The 20,756-nt window shown below is 38.6% G+C and overlaps 2 long non-coding RNA genes across 3 annotated transcripts; both read left to right on the top strand.

Annotated features, from left to right (window-relative positions):
• The first annotated feature begins 12,985 nt into the window (after positions 1-12,985).
• LOC139785434 (uncharacterized) lies at positions 12,986-14,542 on the top strand. Its single transcript, XR_011721943.1, has 2 exons — positions 12,986-13,073; positions 14,315-14,542. It is a non-coding gene; the product is annotated as an uncharacterized lncRNA (long non-coding RNA).
• Positions 14,543-14,594: 52 nt separating this feature from the next.
• LOC139785435 (uncharacterized) lies at positions 14,595-20,321 on the top strand. Of its 2 annotated transcripts, none has more exons than XR_011721944.1 (3): positions 14,595-16,144; positions 19,586-19,807; positions 20,148-20,321. It is a non-coding gene; the product is annotated as an uncharacterized lncRNA (long non-coding RNA). The 2 variants fall into 2 exon arrangements; XR_011721945.1 differs by lacking the exon at positions 14,595-16,144 and adding an exon at positions 18,991-19,365.
• The last annotated feature ends 435 nt before the right edge of the window (positions 20,322-20,756 follow it).

Genomic DNA, 20,756 nt, shown 5'->3' on the forward strand with positions numbered 1-20,756 from the left:
GGTACGGGCGACGCCGACGCTCCTGTTGTGAGGTGCTGATAGAGGATGAGAAAATTTATAACGATGCGTAATTTTATTTCTCTTGAAACGTCAGATTTTTTATTTACTTTTTCTTTATGCTTCTCGGGTAGGCGGACGTTCGCCGGTGCGCTATTAGCTCGCGTCGTGATCTCATGTTTCACCGCCGTGGTGTGTGTTAGCTTATCGTTTTCCAAATGAAATATATCGCAAAAATCGTCGCATCTCTGTTCTAACGCCTTCTCCTCTTTATTATTTAATTTAATTTTCATGCGTTTTTTACGTAATTTCTCGCGTTGTTCTTGAATTGAGTTGCGCTCTTCAGTCGCGGGTAATGTGAGTCCGTCAACCGTATCATTCACCGGCATCTCTTCTCGAGTTACATGCGGTGTGAGCATCTGTACTGTCTTCCCGGTGACGTTTAATTTGCTTCTCAGACAATTGGAATCTATTGGTTTTATCATGCAACTTCCGATGAAAACTCCAGAAATAGGTTTTACACGTTTTACAATACCTCTTCTATTTCGATTTGCACCTGTCGTCTGTATGATTGTTTTACTGCGGGGGGGTTGAATTAGCTTCTTATACGGTCGGAGTTTAAGATTTACTCCGCCGATTCTCAATACGTTTTTCCCATGGAGACAGTCAGCTCTGTGCTTTTTGATGAAATCGATTCCTAGTATTCCTTCATAATCCATCGGGAAGTCGTCGTTTACCACGTATATTGTGTGGAGTATGACTTGTTTTCCCAATTTTATTGTGGCTTTTATTTTTCCAAGGGTGTACAGTTGTACAGTTGGTGTCCTGTTATCCCTGTCAGTGCTAGTTTCTTTTCACGCATTTGTGTATTGCCTTTCAAATTTCCTATTTTGATAAAGGTTAGTGCTGCTCCAAAATCGATCAAAAAATTCATTTTTCCCGTTTTGGTTTCCTGCATCGGGAGTGTCACGAGATCTAGATTATAATTTTTACTAGTCTTGCTTGTCACTTGAGTAACTTGATACTCGCTCACGGCTCGCGCCTTATGCTTTCTCGGTCTCTTTTCCTCTTCACTGCTACTGCTGCTGCCGCTGCTGTTGCTATTCGATGTTTCATCGTCCTTGTCTGACGTATGCTTAAACGCTTTCGCTGTGGTATATACCTGTGGTTTTTTATTTCCATCAGTTTTGGATTGGCGTGTTCTTTCCCTTTCGGGTCGGCCGTTCAGCTGCCAACAATCTTCCCGTTTATGCCCTTCCTTTTTGCAATACTTGCAATACTTTTCGACGGTATTTATTCCGCTGGGCTTTTCTGCTCTCGGGAGAGGATATCTGTTTGCGTATCGGCCCGTACGGCATTCTTGCCCGGTATGGCCTAGCTTTCCGCATTTATCGCATTCAACTCCAACGCTTCGAGCTTGTCGGGTTTGCTCCTGACCGTTTTTGTTTCGGTCGGTATTATATGTCGAGCGCTGAGGAGGTCCTTTCAATTTCTCCTCGGACGTGGCGCCTAAAATGGCTGCTGTGAGATTAGCGTAATTTCGTGATCGCACGATAGTTTGAATGTCATCTCGGAGTCCTAGCTGGAAATTTTCTAGTGCTAGTTCTTGTATCGTATCTAAGATTGCTTTTCGTTGCTCTGAGGAATGTCCACGGCCTTCGATCATAGATTGGTATAGTTCCATTGATAAGTTGTCTACCCGGAGTCCGTAGTCTCTCGCGCTTTCGCCTGGCTTCTGCCGGAGCATATTAAATTCTCGCTGAATGTGCGTGGTGCTACGTTTTGCCAAGTAACACATTTCTATTTCCTGTTTCAATTGCGCGAAAGAGTGTATGTCTCGCGTTTGGAAATCGTACATGGCTTTTCCCGTTAGTTTCGTGCAAAGTATAGCCTTTAACAACGATTTTTCATCAGCGGGATTAATTACGTTTATCGCATAAGTACTTGCGTTTAAGAATTTTTGAACTTGACTGCGCGAAGTTCCGTCGATTTCCGGAATCATGTCGCGGGCTTCTTTTAATTTAATGTACGTGTTTACTGGATCGTGTTGGTTTCTGACGTCTTCCAACGTTCGTCCGTAAGTTACATCGAGTGGACCGTTACTGAAGTCACGTCGGACTCTGTTGTCTTCGCGTTCGTAATTCGTGGCCTCTAATCTCTGCAAGCAATTTTGTATTGCGCGTATCTCGTCTAATAGCTCGCCGAGGATGGAGTCTTGCGTGCCCGGGCATGCACGCGCGGGCCCCGGATTCGCGGGCGTCCGGTGGGCTCCCGTCCTCAGGCGGCTTATCTCTGGCGTCCACCTGCTCTGGCGTTATCGGCGGGTCGTTGACGCCCTCGCGGGACGTGTTCGCGTGTGCCGCTTCTCTCCGCTGGTTCATTCTTTCGCCCCGGGGCGTATAATTCTCTCCGCTTGGATCGAACACGTCGCTATCATACGACGTCAATGAAAATTCTCCTCTCTCGGAGTGATCGGTCGGTATACTGGAACGTGCGTCACTTATTGTGGGGTTCAGTCGCAGTACGTCACTGTCGTTTTCGCTATTATTCGCGTTATTTTTTCGTTAGCGGCGGTATCGCGAGGTCCGTGATTATTTCGGGGTAAGAGACTGTCGTCTAAGAAGGCGAATTCTCGCTCTAACACGACGTTGGGGTCTAATACCGGCGAGTTGTCATCCGAATATTCTATACTACGTCGCACGCTTTCTGCGATGTCGCGAACGGCTACTTCTACGATACGAACAGGGCCTATTGGGCTGACTCGCTTTGTCCTACGTGTGGGCGCACTCTCGGCCCTATGTAACCACGACGGATTTCGGGCGGGGCGTTCTCGCGATTCACCATCCGACATCTAAGAATCACAGGCTCGAGTTTCGCTCGGCAGGACGTGTCGCTGTCCTCTAACAATTACCGCTTTATCTCGTCTTACAGTTAGTCGCGTTACAATTGTTTTCGACTCACATTGATAGTCGCATGTTGTTCGCTACTGCGTTGGTCGTTGACCGTTGCTGCGTGGCTTGGCCGCGGGGCTGGCGAGCCTTCGTTGTGGTAGGTCGCGCCTTCTCCGGTGTCGCTGAGCCGCTACCGGGTGCTTCCTTCTGCTGGAACGGGCTGCTACCGGGGCTTCCTTCCTCTGGAGCGGGCTGCTACCGGGTGCTTCCTTCCTCTGGATCGGGCTGCTACCGGGTGCTTCCGTCAGGGCTGGTTTTCACCACTTTCACCGTTTCGCTCTTTGATTTCAGGCGAACACTCGCGGCGGGAGCACTCGCGGCGGGAACACTCGCGGGGAAACGTTCTCCGATTTTCCGAAATCCCACCGCTGCCACCAGTTGTTGTGCCTCAAGGATGGGATGTGCCGGCACAAGGTTTTTTTAGGATTTCGGGTTGGAGAACAAATAAATCACTATGTATAAATGAGTGAAATATATTTCCCTTTTACAAGTTTAATGCGGTTTCCTCTTTGCTAATCCCGGTACTCGCGTAACAGAAAATACTTTCGTATAAGACGCACGTTTCTCGTATCGTTACTAGCTGACGACCGACTGCCCGCCACTCGTCGGAAAGACGGGCTCTTTATCCGCTCGGTGTTGCTGACTTCGTTGTCAGCGTTTTTGGCACCGTGGTCAAATGTCCGGGATGACCATATTTGGTCATTCCCGAAACTTGGGCAGGTCTTTGCGTCAGCGTTCCTCGTCGCTAGGGTCAAGTTACCGATAGGAGGCAACTCGGAGTTGCCAAGTGCAATACTTAATCTATAATTCGTTGTGCGCTCACAACAAAGTATATTTCTACGTACTTTATTCCCGTTCTTATCGTATCTGTCAATTGACAATGATTTGATATAATTTGCACATTCTTGAAGTTTTTCTTCAATTTGAACATAATTATTGCTATTTATAGGCTTTTTGAAACCATGTTGTCTTAAATTTTTGGAGTTGAATATATCGAAAAGATCATTAAATAGAGTTATGAATTTTATAGTTGGCGAACAATCTTTAAACCCCGGTAATTGTATTTTATCTTTACATATTGTCAGAGCATTAGCCACGGAACAACTAAACAATTGCGTGGCTAACTTTACTTTCATTTTGTTGTTGTGAAATTGTACATGTTTAGTCGTTAATTTATTTGCCAAATGGAGGCCTTCAGCTTCTTGTAGTTCGTGAAGATCTGCAACATCTTTCCATTTAATGATATTTTCAGTATCATCATATACTTGTTTTACTTTATCTAGCACTTTTCGCACTAGTTTTATCATATGAGGCGGATCCATAAATACATATATATTACTGTCATTGGCTGGATGTTTAAACCAAGGCTAAAATGCTAATTCATCCTCCGTGTCAAAATTACACCCAAGTTTTCGCAACAATTTTAAATTAGATGATAAGCCATCACATGTTAGTGATACAATTAACATTCCAGCATCCTGAATAGCTCTTAAACATTGTAATACTAAATTGCCTTTTTGTTCGGTACTTATACCGTTAATTAAATAGTACGCAACAGGTATCTTCCAGTATTCATTAATGCATACTACACAAAATACTAACGCTTCTTTGGCTTTTTTCTTTGTATCACAGTCGATATTACTGCCATAATCTATATGACCTATCACTTTACCTTGAGAATAATCAAGATGTTCGCGTATATGCATCTCGTCGAATATTAATGAACCTAGTAATCTATATGGAACGGATTCAACTTTTTTACGTATAGCTTTTAAAGCTTCAGAATTAATGCCCGGCTCTCCACTAAACGAACGGTACCATTTTGAAAGAGTCTTTACATGTGGTAAACACTTGTAAAATTTACTACGAACATAGTTATACGCTCTTGGCGAATAAAAATGTAAGGTTAAAGCAAATTTCCGTATACTAGGTTCATACGTTTTTGATACAGGTAATTTTTTTCGTTTACGTATTTCACGCTTAATGAGTTCTTTTAGACCTGGCTCAAAATCTTCTAGTATACCAATTTCTTCTGATGTAAGATTCTTCATCGACAGGGAAGGCATGTCCTTCAACATGTCCCGTAGTGAACGAAGCTCTTTTTGTGCTGTTTGATGCTTGTAAGTCATGGCGTACAGTTGTCTTTTCAAAATTTTAATTTGACGTGTGTATACCGTCCGCAATCGCTTCTTTGTCGGTGAATTAAATATTCTGTTTGGAGAAACACTCGTGGAACGGTCATGATGCGTCCTTCCGGAATCAATATTGCACATAACAGAGACCACTTCTATTTGCTCACCATCTACAATAATAACATACAATAATTAGATTATATGCTGGAGTAATAAATTCTATTCTATAATTATATCATATTTATACATATAAATAAATACAAATCAAGGAAGAGAATAAGATCGTTAAGAACCATATGCTAGTATGCTAAAAATTATTTTTAATGTATATAAATTTAATAAATTTCAATACTAACCAGCTCCATCATTTTGTACATTTTTATCACATATTTTTCTGCCTGTAGGTATTATTTTGCAAGCGTATTTTTCAGATAACTGAAACATGGAAAATCTGCGTGAATTATCTTATTGTATATAAAAGTCTTATTGTACATACAATAAATATTATTGTACAGTTGCGCTCATTAATGCCTGGACACCGAAAATTGGATGCGTTTTGGAAACTCACTCTTCGTCTCTTTCTAACTGTCCCCCTTAGAAAGAGACCAAGAGCAAATTTCCGAAACGCATCCAATTTTCGGTGTCCAGGCATATGAGCGCAACTGTACAATAATATTTATTGTATGTACAATAAGACTTTTATATACAATAAGATAATTCACGCAGATTTTCCATGTTTCAGTTATCTGAAAAATACGCTTGCAAAATAATACCTACAGGCAGAAAAATATGTGATAAAAATGTACAAAATGATGGAGCTGGTTAGTATTGAAATTTATTAAATTTATATACATTAAAAATAATTTTTAGCATACTAGCATATGGTTCTTAACGATCTTATTCTCTTCCTTGATTTGTATTTATTTATATGTATAAATATGATATAATTATAGAATAGAATTTATTACTCCAGCATATAATCTAATTATTGTATGTTATTATTGTAGATGGTGAGCAAATAGAAGTGGTCTCTGTTATGTGCAATATTGATTCCGGAAGGACGCATCATGACCGTTCCACGAGTGTTTCTCCAAACAGAATATTTAATTCACCGACAAAGAAGCGATTGCGGACGGTATACACACGTCAAATTAAAATTTTGAAAAGACAACTGTACGCCATGACTTACAAGCATCAAACAGCACAAAAAGAGCTTCGTTCACTACGGGACATGTTGAAGGACATGCCTTCCCTGTCGATGAAGAATCTTACATCAGAAGAAATTGGTATACTAGAAGATTTTGAGCCAGGTCTAAAAGAACTCATTAAGCGTGAAATACGTAAACGAAAAAAATTACCTGTATCAAAAACGTATGAACCTAGTATACGGAAATTTGCTTTAACCTTACATTTTTATTCGCCAAGAGCGTATAACTATGTTCGTAGTAAATTTTACAAGTGTTTACCACATGTAAAGACTCTTTCAAAATGGTACCGTTCGTTTAGTGGAGAGCCGGGCATTAATTCTGAAGCTTTAAAAGCTATACGTAAAAAAGTTGAATCCGTTCCATATAGATTACTAGGTTCATTAATATTCGACGAGATGCATATACGCGAACATCTTGATTATTCTCAAGGTAAAGTGATAGGTCATATAGATTATGGCAGTAATATCGACTGTGATACAAAGAAAAAAGCCAAAGAAGCGTTAGTATTTTGTGTAGTATGCATTAATAATACTGGAAGATACCTGTTGCGTACTATTTAATTAACGGTATAAGTACCGAACAAAAAGGCAATTTAGTATTACAATGTTTAAGAGCTATTCAGGATGCTGGAATGTTAATTGTATCACTAACATGTGATGGCTTATCATCTAATTTAAAATTGTTGCGAAAACTTGGGTGTAATTTTGACACGGAGGATGAATTAGCATTTTAGCCTTGGTTTAAACATCCAGCCAATGACAGTAATATATATGTATTTATGGATCCGCCTCATATGATAAAACTAGTGCGAAAAGTGCTAGATAAAGTAAAACAAGTATATGATGATACTGAAAATATCATTAAATGGAAAGATGTTGCAGATCTTCACGAACTACAAGAAGCTGAAGGCCTCCATTTGGCAAATAAATTAACGACTAAACATGTACAATTTCACAACAACAAAATGAAAGTAAAGTTAGCCACGCAATTGTTTAGTTGTTCCGTGGCTAATGCTCTGACAATATGTAAAGATAAAATACAATTACCGGGGTTTAAAGATTGTTCGCCAACTATAAAATTCATAACTCTATTTAATGATCTTTTCGATATATTCAACTCCAAAAATTTAAGACAACATGGTTTCAAAAAGCCTATAAATAGCAATAATTATGTTCAAATTGAAGAAAAACTTCAAGAATGTGCAAATTATATCAAATCATTGTCAATTGACAGATACGATAAGAACGGGAATAAAGTACGTAGAAATATACTTTGTTGTGAGCGCACAACGAATTATAGATTAAGTATTGCACTTGGCAACTCCGAGTTGCCTCCTATCGGTAACTTGACCCTAGCGACGAGGAACGCTGACGCAAAGACCTGCCCAAGTTTCGGGAATGACCAAATATGGTCATCCCGGACATTTGACCACGGTGCCAAAAACGCTGACAACGAAGTCAGCAACACCGAGCGGATAAAGAGCCCGTCTTTCCGACGAGTGGCGGGCAGTCGGTCGTCAGCTAGTAACGATACGAGAAACGTGCGTCTTATACGAAAGTATTTTCTGTTACGCGAGTACCGGGATTAGCAAAGAGGAAACCGCATTAAACTTGTAAAAGGGAAATATATTTCACTCATTTATACATAGTGATTTATTTGTTCTCCAACCCGAAATCCTAAAAAAACCTTGTGCCGGCACATCCCATCCTTGAGGCACAACAACTGGTGGCAGCGGTGGGATTTCGGAAAATCGGAGAACGTTTCCCCGCGAGTGTTCCCGCCGCGAGTGCTCCCGCCGCGAGTGTTCGCCTGAAATCAAAGAGCGAAACGGTGAAAGTGGTGAAAACCAGCCCTGACGGAAGCACCCGGTAGCAGCCCGATCCAGAGGAAGGAAGCACCCGGTAGCAGCCCGCTCCAGAGGAAGGAAGCCCCGGTAGCAGCCCGTTCCAGCAGAAGGAAGCACCCGGTAGCGGCTCAGCGACACCGGAGAAGGCGCGACCTACCACAACGAAGGCTCGCCAGCCCCGCGGCCAAGCCACGCAGCAACGGTCAACGACCAACGCAGTAGCGAACAACATGCGACTATCAATGTGAGTCGAAAACAATTGTAACGCGACTAACTGTAAGACGAGATAAAGCGGTAATTGTTAGAGGACAGCGACACGTCCTGCCGAGCGAAACTCGAGCCTGTGATTCTTAGATGTCGGATGGTGAATCGCGAGAACGCCCCGCCCGAAATCCGTCGTGGTTACATAGGGCCGAGAGTGCGCCCACACGTAGGACAAAGCGAGTCAGCCCAATAGGCCCTGTTCGTATCGTAGAAGTAGCCGTTCGCGACATCGCAGAAAGCGTGCGACGTAGTATAGAATATTCGGATGACAACTCGCCGGTATTAGACCCCAACGTCGTGTTAGAGCGAGAATTCGCCTTCTTAGACGACAGTCTCTTACCCCGAAATAATCACGGACCTCGCGATACCGCCGCTAACGAAAAAAATAACGCGAATAATAGCGAAAACGACAGTGACGTACTGCGACTGAACCCCACAATAAGTGACGCACGTTCCAGTATACCGACCGATCACTCCGAGAGAGGAGAATTTTCATTGACGTCGTATGATAGCGACGTGTTCGATCCAAGCGGAGAGAATTATACGCCCCGGGGCGAAAGAATGAACCAGCGGAGAGAAGCGGCACACGCGAACACGTCCCGCGAGGGCGTCAACGACCCGCCGATAACGCCAGAGCAGGTGGACGCCAGAGATAAGCCGCCTGAGGACGGGAGCCCACCGGACGCCCGCGAATCCGGGGCCCGCGCGTGCATGCCCGGGCACGCAAGACTCCATCCTCGGCGAGCTATTAGACGAGATACGCGCAATACAAAATTGCTTGCAGAGATTAGAGGCCACGAATTACGAACGCGAAGACAACAGAGTCCGACGTGACTTCAGTAACGGTCCACTCGATGTAACTTACGGACGAACGTTGGAAGACGTCAGAAACCAACACGATCCAGTAAACACGTACATTAAATTAAAAGAAGCCCGCGACATGATTCCGGAAATCGACGGAACTTCGCGCAGTCAAGTTCAAAAATTCTTAAACGCAAGTACTTATGCGATAAACGTAATTAATCCCGCTGATGAAAAATCGTTGTTAAAGGCTATACTTTGCACGAAACTAACGGGAAAAGCCATGTACGATTTCCAAACGCGAGACATACACTCTTTCGCGCAATTGAAACAGGAAATAGAAATGTGTTACTTGGCAAAACGTAGCACCACGCACATTCAGCGAGAATTTAATATGCTCCGGCAGAAGCCAGGCGAAAGCGCGAGAGACTACGGACTCCGGGTAGACAACTTATCAATGGAACTATACCAATCTATGATCGAAGGCCGTGGACATTCCTCAGAGCAACGAAAAGCAATCTTAGATACGATACAAGAACTAGCACTAGAAAATTTCCAGCTAGGACTCCGAGATGACATTCAAACTATCGTGCGATCACGAAATTACGCTAATCTCACAGCAGCCATTTTAGGCGCCACGTCCGAGGAGAAATTGAAAGGACCTCCTCAGCGCTCGACATATAATACCGACCGAAACAAAAACGGTCAGGAGCAAACCCGACAAGCTCGAAGCGTTGGAGTTGAATGCGATAAATGCGGAAAGCTAGGCCATACCGGGCAAGAATGCCGTACGGGCCGATACGCAAACAGATATCCTCTCCCGAGAGCAGAAAAGCCCAGCGGAATAAATACCGTCGAAAAGTATTGCAAGTATTGCAAAAAGGAAGGGCATAAACGGGAAGATTGTTGGCAGCTGAACGGCCGACCCGAAAGGGAAAGAACACGCCAATCCAAAACTGATGGAAATAAAAAACCACAGGTATATACCACAGCGAAAGCGTTTAAGCATACGTCAGACAAGGACGATGAAACATCGAATAGCAACAGCAGCGGCAGCAGCAGTAGCAGTGAAGAGGAAAAGAGACCGAGAAAGCATAAGGCGCGAGCCGTGAGCGAGTATCAAGTTACTCAAGTGACAAGCAAGACTAGTAAAAATTATAATCTAGATCTCGTGACACTCCCGATGCAGGAAACCAAAACGGGAAAAATGAATTTTTTGATCGATTTTGGAGCAGCACTAACCTTTATCAAAATAGGAAATTTGAAAGGCAATACACAAATGCGTGAAAAGAAACTAGCACTGACAGGGATAACAGGACACCAACTGTACAACTGTACACCCTTGGAAAAATAAAAGCCACAATAAAATTGGGAAAACAAGTCATACTCCACACAATATACGTGGTAAACGACGACTTCCCGATGGATTATGAAGGAATACTAGGAATCGATTTCATCAAAAAGCACAGAGCTGACTGTCTCCATGGGAAAAACGTATTGAGAATCGGCGGAGTAAATCTTAAACTCCGACCGTATAAGAAGCTAATTCAACCCCCCCGCAGTAAAACAATCATACAGACGACAGGTGCAAATCGAAATAGAAGAGGTATTGTAAAACGTGTAAAACCTATTTCTGGAGTTTTCATCGGAAGTTGCATGATAAAACCAATAGATTCCAATTGTCTGAGAAGCAAATTAAACGTCACCGGGAAGACAGTACAGATGCTCACACCGCATGTAACTCGAGAAGAGATGCCGGTGAATGATACGGTTGACGGACTCACATTACCCGCGACTGAAGAGCGCAACTCAATTCAAGAACAACGCGAGAAATTACGTAAAAAACGCATGAAAATTAAATTAAATAATAAAGAGGAGAAGGCGTTAGAACAGAGATGCGACGATTTTTGCGATATATTTCATTTGGAAAACGATAAGCTAACACACACCACGGCGGTGAAACATGAGATCACGACGCGAGCTAATAGCGCACCGGCGAACGTCCGCCTACCCGAGAAGCATAAAGAAAAAGTAAATAAAAAATCTGACGTTTCAAGAGAAATAAAATTACGCATCGTTATAAATTTTCTCATCCTCTATCAGCACCTCACAACAGGAGCGTCGGCGTCGCCCGTACCACCGTACGAAGTGACGCAATTTATCAACGAGCCAGGTATCTACTTCGAAAGAATCGGACACCTGCAGCAGACGAAAGCAACGTGGAAATTAGCGATACGCATAGACGTAGCCGCATTAAAAAGCAGACACCAACAGCTCCAGAGATACTTAGAGAACACCGAGGAACTTTGCAAATATGCCACTGGAGACGCCAAAAATAAATGCCAGATTGCTCTCCAGACCAATAAGAGAGAAAACGATCAAACAACACGCGCCATAGAACATTTACAAACAATCTACAAGTCACCCGCATCTAAGCGAGGGTTAATCAATGCCATTGGAGAGATAAGCAAAACTCTATTTGGTACCATGGATGCTGAAGACGCAAAAACAATCAACGAGCAATTACAACTGCTTAATAATCAGCAAGAAACGCTACAGCACGCAGCAAAGAACCAGCTGAAGATCATCAACTCCACGCTAGGACATATGGAAAAATTGGAACATACGTTATCCCACAACGAAAATTTACTGGCAAACGTCACCAGAAAACTACACGACCAATTCATACACAGAGAAGAAATAGACGAACAATTAATACTGACAACCGCTATGATAGCCGACCTCACGACGGACATAAATGACATAACCGATTATCTAACATACGCAAAAAGTAACATCTTAATTACACGCGTACTTCCCAAGGAAAATCACAATTATCTAATATTAAAGGACAGCGAACTAAACAGATGTAAGCGTGAAATCACGACAGTTGTATGCGATCAAAATTTCCCTGTATACCGTATAACTGAGAATGCGCCAAGCGAAGTGCAACTTTTTATAGAAACGCCTAAATATAGGGAAAATCGTAGACAACGCCATATCCTTTCAAACGTAACGTTTTGGATAGCATTAACCGAACCGCAAACATGGCTACCCAGATAGCCAAATCTGTTCGAACAAATAATGCCAAATACTTGCTACAAATTTTGGTTTCAGAAATGGTACAAATTTGCATCAAAATTTGTTTTATCAAATGTTGTCGACAAACTGCTAGCAAATACGTATCAAAACATGCGTACACAATTGACGCCAAATTGATACCAAATATCGAGCAAAGCTTAGTAGTACCTGATAACAAATTGGCATCAAATTGCCGCTAAAATTAGTTGACAAAACCTAACACCAAATTAATGCCAAATATTGAGCAAATTTTGGTGACAAAGCTTGAGAACAAATTGACGCCAAATGCCGAGCAAAGCTTAGCAACTACCTGATAACAAATTGGCACCAAATTGCTGTTAAAGTTTGTTGACTAAACCTAACGCCAAATTGATGCCAAATATTGAGCAAATTTTGGTAACAAAACTTAAGAACAAATTGACGCCAAATACCAAGCGATGTTTAGGGCGTTTCATTCAGATGGCGCGACACGTGAGTCGCCACTTTCAACGCGTCCCCACCTCCTTCCTCGCTCTTGTTCAGTGTCATGACCGCTCTTGCTGCGTTTCTTCGGACGAGACGAGTACGTTTTCCTTCTTTCGTAACTGATTGAGCTAAGCGGCACGTATTCTGGAGACCAACCGAGCGAGATTCGACTTCCCAAGGAGAGCTCACCGCCAGGAAAAGGAGAGCTTTTGAGGGAGGATTGAGGCGAGGAGTCCGGTCCAGCGAGCAGGGCCCTTCCGATATTCTCATTTGGGACGCCATATTGGAAGATCGACATTGATCGTGGTAGTACAAGGGGCTCTGCAAGGTTAATTCTCGTCTTAAGATCTGGAATTGCTCTCATTCTTGTGGCTCTGGTTTATATTCTAGCCCTAGAATTGATCTCGTAGACAAAAGCAGAGGCCCCCCTCTCTTTTCTTTTTTTTTCTTTTCTTTTCTTACTTTGATTTCAATCAGTAATCCAGACTCCTTAATTCCGCCCTGTAAGATCTGGTTAATTCTCGTCTTGAGATCTTGGAATTGCTCTCATTCTTGTGGGTCTGGTTTATATTCTAGCCCTAATGTAATTTTAATATATGCATTACAATTTTACACTGTCAAACAATAAATAATATCGTTTGATAATAATAACAACAGTATAGATAATAGTAACAATTTTATTACTTGACTTATTTCATTCTATTTTTGACAACTCGTATATACATTAATTGTGGCTAAGGTCTATACTATGTCATAGTGTAGATCTTAGCTACATTTCTGGCAAGTCAGTCCAAAGTATGCGGCTTTGTTCTCTATCCTTTTTATCTGTAGCAATTTTATTTCTTTTTATTTTTTAATTATTTTTTATGTATTATCTCTTATGTATCAGGTTTCTGAAGAAGACTAAGTATATAAAGTCGAAACGTAAAACGTTAATTGTATTTAAAATTTGTTTAATTAAACGAGATTTTGTTTTTAAATTTAAATTGATGACCTTTTTATAACTCGAGAAAATCAGCCAGCCTTCCATCCTATAAGTTTATTTTGTACTGTTAGTTTAATTAATTTAGTTATATTTTTTTCCATTAACATTCCATTTGTTATAGTGATTGTGCAGTAGAAAATCTGAAAAAATAAATGTTTTTAAAAAGTAAAGATAGTATATACTTTGAAATCTATGTATTTTATGTAAACATAACATTTAAATTTATTTGCAGTTTATTTTAGAACATGCCAAAAAACACCGTTTCATAAGCTTTCTAAGAAAGTTAAAAGGTAGAAAGTGAATGGTGAAGTTGTAGAAGAACTCAATTCAACAGATTCTTTAATTGAATTCGATCAGTCGCATATTCAGCAAGCACATGCGTCCGTTAAAAGCCAAAGTTCCGTAATACCAGATTTTCTTCATAATCAAAAAGAATCTGAACTTTCTCATTATTCTTAACTTTTTCATCATTCTGAACTTCCTCACCATTCTGAATTTTCTAATAATTCTGATCATTTTGAGTACTCTGAACACTTTGATTTCGAAAATAACGATAATTATAGAGATATATTTAACATTAACAGACACACCGGCAACAATAACGAGGCTCATTCAGATGACAACGATGATAATTCTGAAAACTGCGAGAATAGTGATGAGAATAAAAAATATTCGAAATGTTTCGTGAAAACAAGAGTTATAAAGAAGAGTTATAAGAGTATAAAGAGTTATACTCTTATAGTCTTAAAGAAGAGTTATAAGAGTATAAAGAATATGTAATATTATGTAATAAAATGTTTCATTCTACTTGCCGTTTGAATCTGATTAAGGCAAAATTGTAATATTAGTTTGAAATAGAAACAATTTAAAATACAAGGGAAATGCTTTAGTTTTATAACTATCATATTCTTGCAATATTAAAAATTTTACATATTCTTTCTTTGATTAAAATATTTCTCAAAATAATCTTGGAACTGTTGATGAAATATCGTGTATTTTTTTATCTGTAAAAGTTTAAAGTTTTGTTTGAATAGTTTAAAAGTTTTGTTTGAACGGTTTAAAAGTTTTGTTTGAACAGTTTTTTTCTGCTGTATATTAATTTCTATTACATCAAACACTACAAAATTCACTTCGGTTGCTTGCACCTAAATGATGTATATTATTCTTTTGTTATTTCTTTCTGACAACAGTACTGCATTATTCCATCGTAATCGACGAACTATGCACATTGTGAACATTTGTTTATTTCAATTTTGCATTCTTGCAAATAATAAATCGTGTTTCAAGTTTGAACTAGTTGTTTAAATATGCACGGTAGTTATTATTGTATGATTAAAGAAAGGAAAGTTAGTAGTATTAGGCTTATAAGAATATTGTTTTAGATGCATTTTCATAGAAATTATACTCGTGTTTTCAGTAAGATTCTATAAATCCTTCTTATACCGGCCAATGCATTATCTGCGCACGGAGTATGTGTTCCAGGCATTATATAAGATTCTCGAGTGTTTACAAATATTGTATGTGCTGTTGACAAAGTTAAATGTTTGCATATGTCAGTAAATTCACATTGTATAACATTTACTGTAATTAATATATAATTAATTATTTTATTGCCACCGTTAGATTTTATAAATGTCTTATAATGTTTTATAAATATAAAGATTTCTTTTAACATATGTATAAAATAATTTATTGTAAATCAATAAAAAATTATATGCTCTTTATAATTTAATGCTTTTAATTTTCCCTAAAAAAATATATTTTAGTATTTATTAATGGCTACGTAACAAGGCTTGCTGCAATTTGGCGTCAAGCTGTGTCATCAAGATTTGCTCTGTATTTGGTGCCAATTTGCTGTTAAGTATTGTTCTCAAATCTTGTTTGATATTTGATATCAATTTGGCGTCGGGTTTTGTCAACAAACTTTGATAGCAATTTGTCAACAATTTGCTGTTAGATTGCTGGCAAGCTTTGCTCGGTATTTGGTGTCAATTTGGCGTCAAGTTCTTTTGTCAAAGTTTGCTCGCAATTTGGCACAAATTTGCTGTCGAGCTTTTGTTGGCAAGCCTTGTTCACAATATGGCGCAAATTTGCCGTTGAACTTTTGCTGTCCTGTTTTGCTCGATATTTGGCGTCAATTTGGTGTCAAGTCATGTACACAAGCTTTGCTAGCAAAACACAAGCGTATTGCAGACACAGATCGCACCGAATTTGTCGACAAGTTTTGCGCGTATTTGGTGTCAAATTGGTTACAATTTGCTGACAAATTGTTTACTGGGTATATAGCTTTATTATAGCTTTACATAGTTTCTTGTCGAAGACTTTTGAGAGAGAACAAAATGTAACGCTTACGAGGCGGAAGTGCCAGCTCAACCTGAAGCTAGGGAGAACAACGACGGAAACGCAGGGTGTAGGTGCGTTTTCACTCATGTCGAGATGTAGGCGACATCATATATCGGAGTCGCCGACATCGTATATCGTAGCCGCCTACGTCGTGTAACGTGGTAGCCTACGTCGTGTAAGATGGTCGCCGACAACGTGTAACCATGGTCGCCGATAACATGTAATCATGGTCGCCGTCATCGCCGTTATCGTATAGACGTATAACATAGACATATATAAGACGCAATTTTGCTTAGACAAATAAACTTCACATTAGTACAAAGAAAAAACTAATAGTATCTTAAGGGGGGAGGGTCAAGTAAACGGTCATTTTTTTCATTTTTTTATTGCTTAGAAAATTCATTTAACATCTGGAGAATGTGTTCCCAAAACCGTGAGTCGAAATTCAAAGTCTAAGTGTCCCTACGGAGTCATTAAAGTGACGCGCTCCGAACGGTGCCGGCGCACAGTGGGAAATTCTGTGCTGTTTTTAGACAAAATTCTTGTGACAGCACAATTTTTAAGATATCCCGTTGATTTTTTTTTTAAATGCTCAGGAAGACTTGTGCATTAATGCAGTACTGCGGAAATATATTTGTCGCACAACGAAAATTGTTAAACATAGAGTGCAATCCAGTAAATATGAAATTCATATGCAAAAAACGGTAATCCCTTCATAGACACAAGCTTCTAGGGTATAGTTTAACCGAGATGGATATCATTTTAATTATATTTCAAGTCGTTGATAACAAATTCAAGCTTTAAATTTCAAAATTAATTTGTTTAAACAAATTATCTCAAAGTAAGATGTTTTATAAATTTTTATTTCAAAATCTGTGGATAGAATTACATAGAAAAAACATAGTAGGCCTTCAAAGTAATATCTTTTAGATCCAAATTGTTAATAATAATTTACGATTATTTTTTTAACTTAAAGTATAATATCTCCTATATCTTTATTTAAAGGAATTAACGGAAAATCATCAGGCGAAATGAATATAATTTTCATGATTTTTGATAGCTGATTACAAATTTAACCTCAGAATTGCAAAATTAATTTGTTTAAACAAATTTATTTAAACAAATTATCTGAAAATAATATTTTTATGAATATTTATTTCAAAATCATTCTGCAGATGGAATTACATAGAAAAAATAGAAAAATCTTTCGAAGTAACACCTTGTAGATCTAAATTGTTAATAATAAAGGTTGATTATTTTTTTATAACATTTTTTATTTAGTATTACACAATAACAGTATTACACAATATTTAGTATTACACGATAACAATAACAGATCAGAGATCATCTGCTAGTTGCAATATTTGTGGTGCTACTCCAAGTAATATGAACAACATTGCAATGGTATTGAGTCTCCCAAGTAAGGAAAAATTTTATAAGTTAGGTTTCCCTGTTCTACACAGCTGGATACGTTTTATGGAATATGTCCTGCATATTGCGTACAATTTAGATTTTAAAAAGGGAACAGCAAGGGGAAATGATAAAGAGTTGAAGAAAGCTAGAAAAACAGAAATTCAAAAATCTTTGAAGACTGAACTACAATTGTCTGTTGACATTGTAAAACAAGGCTCTGGAACAACAAATACTGGAAATGTTGGTCGAGCCTTTTTTCAACAAGCCGAACGTGTATCTGAATTAATTGGAGTAGATAAAGATTTATTAATGAGGATGCACGCTATTCTTCAAATTATATCGTGTGGACAAGAAATTGATTTGGTAAGATTCAAAGAGTACTGTATCAATGCAGCAAAAAAATGTGCAGAGCTTTATTCATGGTATAAAATGCCACCATCAGTACATAAAGTTTTAATCCATGGATGTGATATAATGAGGGCATTGAATGCTCCTATGATTTGGTTCTCGGAAGAACCTCAAGAATCAAATAACAAAGTTTTCCGAAAAGCACGCTCCGAACATAGTAGAATGTACCAAAGAAGTGCAACTAACAAGGATATAATTCATTATGCATTAGTATCATCTGATCCAGTGATTAGTTCATTGAGAGAGATAGAATAAAAAAAGGTTCAAGAATTGACTTTTGAAGCAGAACAATTTTTGACAGGTAAAAATAAGAATGTAACTGAGAATGAGAAAAACATCAAAAAGACATAAATTTAGCAATAATATAGAAGAGATATAAAAAGCAGTTATAACAATTGACTGAAAATTGGGAAAAAGAAATTAATAATCACATGAAAGTAAAAAAATCGTAAAAAAAATTTTAAAAATTAAAAACGCATAAAATCACAAAAAAACCCCTCTCATTACTGTTACCTTGACGCGGTTGAGAGGCTTATATCTTTTAATATTAAAAACGATAACCAAAGACAGTTAATTATAAAAGAAAATTACTATTATCATTAAACAAAAACTCAGAGAAAATTATTTAAATATATATTTATTGTGTAATACTAAATAAAAAATATTATAAAAAAATAATCAACCTTTATTATTAACAATAGATCTACAAGGTGTTACTTCGAAGGCTTTTTCTATTTTTTCTATGTAATTCCATCTGCAGAATGATTTTGAAATAAATATTTATAAAAAATATTATTTTCAGATAATTTGTTTAAATAAATTTGTTTAAACAAATTAATTTTGCAATTCTGAGGTTAAATTTGTAATCAGCTATCAAAAATCATAAAAATTATATTCATTTCGCTTGATGATCTTCCGTTAATTCCTTTAAATAAAGATATAGGAGATATTATACTTTAAGTTAAAAAAATAATCGTAAATTATTATTAACAATTTGGATCTAAAAGATATTACTTTGAAGGCCTACTATGTTTTTTCTATGTAATTCTATCCACAGATTTTGAAATAAAAATTTATAAAACATCTTACTTTGAGATAATTTGTTTAAACAAATTAATTTTGAAATTTAAAGCTTGAATTTGTTATCAACGACTTGAAATATAATTAAAATGATATCCATCTCGGTTAAACTATACCCTAGAAGCTTGTGTCTATGAAGGGATTACCGTTTTTTGCATATGAATTTCATATTTACTGGATTGCACTCTATGTTTAACAATTTTCGTTGTGCGACAAATATATTTCCGCAGTACTGCATTAATGCACAAGTCTTCCTGAGCATTTAAAAAAAAAAATCAACGGGATATCTTAAAAATTGTGCTGTCACAAGAATTTTGTCTAAAAACAGCACAGAATTTCCCACTGTGCGGCGCCGAGCGCAGGTATACGAGGCAGGTATTTCCAACAGCAGGTAAGCCAACAGCTGAGAGGTAGCGTGCGTTCAATACACTTGTCTCGCGATGATTTGCTTCAAAGATGCTTGGGTGGCTACACCCAGAACGCAAATGAATCCTTCAATGCTACCGTATGGCGCTTGGCCCCTAAGCATCTAAACTGCGGCTCGAAAATTATAGAAATTGCTGCTTATTTGGCCGGAGGCATGTTCAACGATGGCTATACATTCATTTTAGAAGTTATGAATGATATGCAACTGCAAATCGGTCTGCATTGCAAACAATTCGCTGACGGGTACGACAAACACCGCGTGGACAGGCAGGACCGCCGCACCTAAAGCACATCAAAAGAGGCCAGGACAGCTCGAAAACAGGAACTAGCGGCTAAAATGGATGAGTTTGCAGAGGAGGAAGGCTTATTATACGGCCCTGGCATCGCAGACTAAGCTTACATTAGCCGTAAGTCCCTTAAACACTACTTTTCTCTACCGAAAACTTTAAACGCGTTTTTCTCAAAACGTAAAATTTCGCGCGCCGTGCACTGTAGCACCTACAATTTTTAACCGATCGTAACGAGCTTTGGCACATATATTCTTTAACTTATTGACTTTTGCATGAACCTAAAGGTTCATTAAAAAATTAATAATAAACATTGTTTTTGCCATTTGTTTATAAAAGAAAAAGGTAACTTTTTTCAAAATGGTCCTGAATGTTTAATTTTTGATTTTTTTTTAAATTTAGGTTCATGCAAAGCATATGAACGCATTTTAACAAAAAAACTTTGGTTTTTTTATTTCAGTTAATTAGAGCAACCTGAGCGTTGCACGGCGCAAATCCGAAGAGCCGACTTCAAGCAGCTGCTGCGCCGCCATTTTGAAATTTTTCGACATAAAAAAAATTTTATAATATACCTTAAATCATGAATATTATGATGTACTTTGTTCCGATTTAATAAATCTTTCCATCTGTTTAAAAAAAATTCGGGAAAAAACGGCCGTTTACTTGACCCTCCCCCCTTAAATTCAAAAACTTCTTAACTTTTCAAACCTGGCTAATACTACACCTTTAGTTAAAATGTCAGCCTTTTGTTGTTCAGAAGGAACGTATGTTACATTAATAACGCCATCAGTATACAAGTCTCTAATAAAGTTAAATTTTACATCGATATGTTTCAGTCTTTGGTGTTCCCACTTGTTTAACAAGTGTATGCAGGATTGATTGTCTTCATAGACTGTAACTGGTTTGTCCATCCAAGTTTTTGCAGGAAATTTCGCGCCCAAACTACTTCCGTGGATGTCATGGCAAGGGCCACGTATTCCGCCTCGGTGGACGACGGACGACAGAGCAACCGTCGACTGCTTCTTTGTTACCCAACAGACTGGATTACCGAAGATCTCGATAAGGAAAC

The sequence above is a fragment of the Temnothorax nylanderi genome, unplaced genomic scaffold (genome assembly GCF_030848795.1).
Source record: "Temnothorax nylanderi isolate EJ_2023f unplaced genomic scaffold, tnyl_v1.0 TNYL_tig0800_pilon, whole genome shotgun sequence".
NCBI lineage: Eukaryota > Metazoa > Arthropoda > Insecta > Hymenoptera > Formicidae > Temnothorax > Temnothorax nylanderi.